We start from the raw sequence: 7106 nt of genomic DNA, 5'->3' as shown, positions 1-7106 counted from the left end.
TTTCATATTGTTTTACAACACATGGTCTTAGCCCTCTGGTGGGAAAGACTTTAAAAACTTACAACAGTTACTTTTCTCAACAACTGAAATTTAGAATAGTGTGATTAAGAAAAATATGTGAACTGTTTGCAATTTCAAATTAATATTGAAATGCACAGGTTTAGAATTTTCTACAGTGAAACTTTTTCGGAACTTCAGTGTTCAAAAAAGTATACAAAAGCTAGACGTTAAGAACGTATCCAATGAGCGAGCAAAGCGAGCATCGGATTGCGAAGCAATCCGAAATGAACTGCGAAAGCAGTTCCAGGGGTTGGCAAGCGCCAGCGAGCAAGGGGCGAAGCCTCCTAGCTCATTTATAAACTGAATAACGTGTCTATTCATTTATAGATTGCTCAGTTTTTTTATTCGTTGATTTGTATTATTTTTCTCTTCTTTTTTTCTTTCTTTATTCTCAGTCTATCTATATCATGAAATAGTTCATAATTATGGTTGCCATCACACTGCGATTCTATAATAATACGTCTTTCAAATAAAATATTGAAAATTTAGGAATTTCGCAAGTAAAATATTAGCCTCATATATTAACGAAATATCGAAGGGCCATGATATTAATTGAAAATATAAATGACTCTAGATTTAAATCAACTTACTTTACTTGTTTATACTTATTTTCTATTTTTAATGAAACTAACTTAATTATATTTATTACATAAGCGGTTGCAGGGAGATTTTCTATTACATTATTCTAAATATTTTGTTTCCTTGTTTGTATGAAACATTATGCAGATATAAACACTTGTTTTATTTATATATTTATTTGCTTTAAATAACTTATAAAAATTTTCTTGATTTCTTAACTGGGTGTAATATTAAATATAAATGGCGACTAACCTTTTTTTACTGAAATTAATTTTAAAATTTTCCTTGTTTAGTTTATGGGATACAGTATTAATCAGTTAGATGATTTGTCTTTAAACCATTTACAAAAAAAGCATTTTATGAATTTTGGTTTTGATAAAATTTTAAAAAGATGCATAAATATATTTTTTTGTTTTAACCCTTCACTTCACACTTTTGAAAAGTGATGAATAATTATTGTTTCCATATTCAAGATTGGCTAAAAACAACACGAAAAATACGTAAAAAAATCAGTTACAATTTCTTAAGGGGGATATTTTTGTCCTTTTGCTTATCTACAAAATGGGTATACAATTTCTTAAATTCAATGATATCCGATGTAAATTTAAACAACAGAGTCTTTGCCATAATAAACACAAACTCATTAAAAATTAAATAAAAACTGATTTATGACAAAAGAAATAACTGAAGCTTTAATAGTAAAACAACGAATCATCAAACAGGAATTATACTTTTTACTGAATAGGCAGTAGGCGCCAACACTAACAAATATGCAAGCAGGAAACGTAGAATTTAGTACTAACTGATGTTCAATTCTTTTCCTTTTCTACTACATGAGACTTTCAGATGTGTAAAGCAGTTATGACTGTTAAACTAGAGAGGACAGCGGAAAAAATCCGATTCAAACTTAACTTTTCAGATATACAAAAAACTGTAAACAATTGTTAATATTATTTGTATAAACATGCTACTACTCCGTATAAAATTCCAGATCTAATCACGGAAAGAAAATATCGTATTTCAAGTACCAGAACAGTACTTTTTACCATAAAATTTTACGGACTAATAAATTTGATTTACCGTAGTTTTTACAATAATATTTACTGTAAAATAACTGAAGCACTGTAAAAATTACGTGTTTAAAAGTTTACGGTAAAAATGGATTTTACGGTAAATTTGATATTGGGGATTCTGCAATCAGGGTGCAAGTACTTTTTTTATCGTAATTTGATACAAATTTTTTCATAGTGTACTACTAAGGCTGTGGAGTAGGAATGGAAGAAAATTGCGTCAGAGGTGAAGTTGGTGTTGAAAAATTTGCTCGACACCGACTTTGGTTACTAAAAAGTGTTAAGTCTTACCAGTTAACATAAGAAAACAAATGTTTGACCTGATAAAAAAATTTAAACCAAAAATTGTAATTATGTAGCCAAAAGTATTACTTAAATGAATATTGTGACAGCTAATTAAATTTTAACTTATCACAAACATAATTTAGTCTATTTGATCTTGTGTATGAGCTTATTTATGGAGTTAATAATTTGTCCGAAATATTATATTTAATAAGTAAATTCTTAATAAGTTATCTTTTGTTATAATTTTTTTAAACCCAAATTTGCTAAGCAAAGAGGAAAATTTAATTTTGCAAATATGTAAGTTCATGTAACATATCATTTGTAATGTTTTACTAGTCTACTAAATAATCTTGTTGTAATAGGAAATGAAAAAAGTGCATGTGAGATATTGTAAATCACCTTTTTTTCTTCTAATGGTTTGGCAAAATTTCAATATTTTGTACAAATGTTTTTTTAAATTTATTTCTTTATTTGGGGAAATTTTATTAAAGTATAAGTTGTAGTCAAACTCTCTGAAAATTTCATTGATTTCAACTATCGACCTACAGCTTTGACTATTACTATTACGTAGAAAAATTATATTTGTCTATCCTTCTAATATTCTCCTATTTCCCTTCCTGACAATAAGAAACAGAAATAGGAAAAAGGATAACAAATCGCCTCTATAAAATCTATTTTAGTTCATTGCAAACACTTCGAAGTAACAACCTTCCAGTAGCAAATAATTCAAAGCCGAATTAGAAAATCGCGTGCGCCGCTGCGATTCGTTCCTAATTGAAGGAATCAGTCATTCTCCAAACTTCCATCAACAGAGCTGGCGACTCAGAAAATAACTTTCTCCTGGAAATCAATAAGCACATACAAATTAATACTACCGGAATCCTCCTCGAAACCCATTAGATTCCAACATAGCAAACATCATCACAATACATGCACATGAATAATGATCCTGGAATTCTTCTTTCAGATACAGCAAACGATTCTGCAGAGATTTTGTTCTTGTTTCTCTCGTGTCCACTGGCTTCCTTCCAAAAAACGATTCACCCGGAACTTGATGGATTGTTCGAGATCGACTTATATTTTTGGCTTATGAGTATTACATGCTTTCTGATCCGGCAAAACATGTGTACCGGGAAAAATCGCGAATTGAAGGGAAACTCGAATTATAATTTTCCCATGTGTATTCATGTTTTATGCAAGGCACGGAAAGTGCTGACTACAAGGCCACCGCGGAAAAGAAAACGATTTATTTGGAAAAAAGATTATGAATCCAAAACAAAGTGGACTATTTTTCAGATTTCTCAAAAACTGTAAGACGTTTATCTAAGAGGTTCTGGCATCTGTTTCCAGGAAGTGTTTTATATAAAAGCTTTCGTTTCTGGTTGGTTTGCATCTCCAGAACTGTTTAAAGTTTTTAAAATTCAAATCACAAACCCGAGAAATGTATTTCTGAAAACAAGTTTTAAGAAAAATGCAAATTGAAATCACTGGACGATGCCATGTCGTTCTGTTACGATTTACTCCCTGTTTATGAAAAATACTCTAAAAGTTCATATTTACTCTGAAACTAAAAAAAAAAGACAATTTTACATACATTATAATTTTTGGTTGACAACTGTTTTCGAATTTTAAAATTCATGTTTGCAAGATTATTTTTTTATAATACTTTAAAATATTTTTATTAAGATATGTTTAGAGTTTGTTAAGATATTTCTATTAAGTAAAGACAACATATGATAATGGTGGTAATAGAATTTAAAATTAGATTTTTGGTTGTATGCTCGACATATCCTGTTATTTTTCTATTAGTCACAACGTACATGCTTATAAATAATCCTCCAAATATTGAATCGACTCTAAGATTCAAAAAGTTAATAATAAAATGAATTTTTGTAAGTATATTTGTAGATTTCAATATTTATATTTTTACTTTTAAATATGTTTAGATATGTACTATACAGGACTATAGAATAATAATATATATTTAGTTAATCAATTCATCGAATTAAAAGGTTATATTTATTTTTTCTAAACTGACATTCTTTTATACAAGAAATTGTATGAGATCTATTCAATATTTTTAGTTAGATAACTTCAATAATTTTAGGAAATACGTTCTAAATTTTTAATGAGATTTATTCAATGATTTTTAAAATTAAATTCAACGGTTTTCCACAAAATATATGAAATAATTTTGCAAGACCATTCGAAATTTTAAACAAAATAAATTAATTAATTTTATTAAAATAAATTTTAAAATTTTTATAAAATATATAAAATATTTCATAAAGTATACAATATTTTATTAAGTTATAAAATATTTTCTAAGGTATGCAGAATTTCGACAAGATATATTCTATATTTTTAATAAGATCAGTCTTTTTAATAACTGCATTCACTTTTATTTATAAGATACTTCTATCAAGTTTAAGTGTCTTAAAAAAAGTTTGTGTATTTTTTTTTCTTATCTGCTAAACGTAATATATTTTTCTGACCTAATATACGGCTATAAATAATTCGAAAAAATTAAATTAACCCAAGAAATAAAAATAAAAAAAATTTATTAAAATACTGGCACATTCTAAACCAATATTATTGTTTATTCGAAATTCTTAATATAATATTTCTTTCGATGTTATATATTAACCCTATTATAGGAGAACATCATTCACACATTTGTAAAATAAAATAGCTCCCGGGCCGATCATAAAAATATCCGCTCCCCTTCAAATTTAACTCCCCCTTATTGAACTGACCTTCCGAAATATATTACGCAACAGCACAAATAACCAAAATTACATAGGGGTAGGGATCGAACTTCTAACTCCCCCTTTTATTGCTACATTTATGGTGTTAGCGTAAAGCAAAATAGGGAAAAATGCAATTGTAAGGGAATGATAAAAAAGATATTGAAGAAATATATATGAGATATATAAATTGTTTTTCTTTATTTGGTGCAATTTCGGTTTGCATTCATGAACTTTTCATTTCTTCCCTTTTTTTCCCCTTTTGTTTTGTTCTTTTTCCACTTTTGATGTATAGAAAATGCGATGATTTCCTCCCCCCACACACGTACGATAAAGATCTTTTTCCCTATTTCGACAGCAGAATTCCGTTGATTTGATATGAATAACAATGAATACGAATTATCATTTTGCAAGGAGCGAGAAATATTCAAAGAAAAAATTATATATTTCTCCCGATCAATTCATAGATAGCTTTTATTTTGTATCTGTTTTTAGGTTTGCTTGGAGAATACAAAATATGGATTTGTGCCAACAATTCCTTCATGGTTTTGAAGAATAATATTATGAAATGGAAATAATTCTGTTGTTATTATTGTCATATGTGACAGGTGTAATCCTAATTATAAGTTATGCTCTTAAAAAGTGTCATGAAATCTATTAATTAAAGATTAGAAAATCTTTTTAATAATATACTCGTATAATCAGCCAGCCCTAAAGAGAAAATATCTTGCAGCGTAAATAAAGAGAAAATATTTTTATCTGTCAACAAAATTATCTTATGGCTCTACTGTCTCATAAAGTTTTCTTCTTTTTTGAATTAATATGGTATATGCATAACTGATATGAGTTTACAACAGTTATTTGTGACTGTTCGGTCAAGTTAAGTCTATATTGAGCTAGCGCCCTCTATGATAATTTAGAAAATGGCGCAAAAGCTTCTTTAGAAAAAAAGTATAATATTTTTTAAAATATTTTAGTTTATTTGTCTGTTCTTAAGTCTAAATAAGTCTGTTCTTAAGCTGGCTCAATATAGACGGTCAAGTTAAGTCTATATTGAGCCAGCGCCCTCTATGATAATTTTGAAAATGGCGCAAAACATCAATTTGAAGAAAAAGCACAGTTTAGTAGATTCTTAAAATTTCCGTCTAAAAGGAAAAAATCTCGCAAAATTGGTGCTTCTTTAAAAAAAAAGTATAATAACTTTTAAAATATTTTAGTTTATTTGTCTGTTATTAGGCCTAAACAAGTCTTAACAGCAAATTGGTTTATATAGTTAAAAGTTTTCGCTTTGCCTTAGGTGTGAGGTACTTAAACTGTGGCTTTTTTAATCTTTCCATGCCAAAAGAGCATCAAAAAATATTGTGAAACATATTACAAGAATCATTTAAGATCTTAAAAGTCGCCAAATTCAGTGATAAAAAGAGTTATTCGAAAATCTATTAAAAACGGTGTAACCATGCAGTCCAATTGAACACGCCAGTATTGAACAGATGATGGTTCATTGTATTTATGAATTACTCACATTACTCGTTGTATATCCAAGACATAAAATGTAATTTTTTTAAGGAAAAAAAGACGTCATTTTGCCGTTCTTCCCCCACACTTTTTTCCCCACTCAGGGGAATATTTCTTTCGCCAAAATAGCAAAAAAGGCCCTTTTTATCCCTGCCTCCACATAGTGCATTGAGGCAATAAAACATTAGGTTAATTAAACAACCTGCGAGGCATGAACTGGAGGGATAAATTTGCAATTAAATCAAAGTTTGGAAAAGGAATGAGGTATGAAATTAATGATAAAAAAACTGGAAGAAAGAATGAATTCGCATGCAGTTCGGAGAGAAATAAGAATAAAAAAAATTGAAAAAATAACGAGATATCAAAGACTAAATTAATGAGCCAAGTAAAGGCTTTTCTAGAAATATGAGAAGACGTCAAATTACTGATGAAAGATGAAACGTAGTTCAGTGCTTGAGGAATTAAAGTAATGATCCTTTGGTGCTTTTATTGCTAATCTAATTATTCTTTTCTGAGGCCTTTTTGATGAAGAGCAATTTTATGATTCTTTTGTATTATTTTCCTATTTATGAACGGTTGAAGTTAATAAAAAAAATCGTGACATTTTTGCAATAAGTGGAAAAGCATGGGAGAAAGCTTTTTTAGATGCTTTAATGGCAATTTTTTTAATTGGCAGTAAAAGGTTTTTTTTAGATGTGATCGCTGATTTCTAATGATTATCATGAAGAATAGAATAAAAGAAAGAAAGAATATATCACTAAAAAGAAAGTTATGTATCTGCAGAATAAGTTTTAAAAATGCATTAAAAAAAGATACATTTTTTTGAAATTTTTCTTTAAATCTAGAGTAC

This window comes from Parasteatoda tepidariorum, chromosome 3 (assembly GCF_982258835.1).
Source record: "Parasteatoda tepidariorum strain Cologne lab strain chromosome 3, Ptep-v5.0, whole genome shotgun sequence".
NCBI lineage: Eukaryota > Metazoa > Arthropoda > Arachnida > Araneae > Theridiidae > Parasteatoda > Parasteatoda tepidariorum.
Note: the sequence above shows the minus strand (reverse complement) of the source record.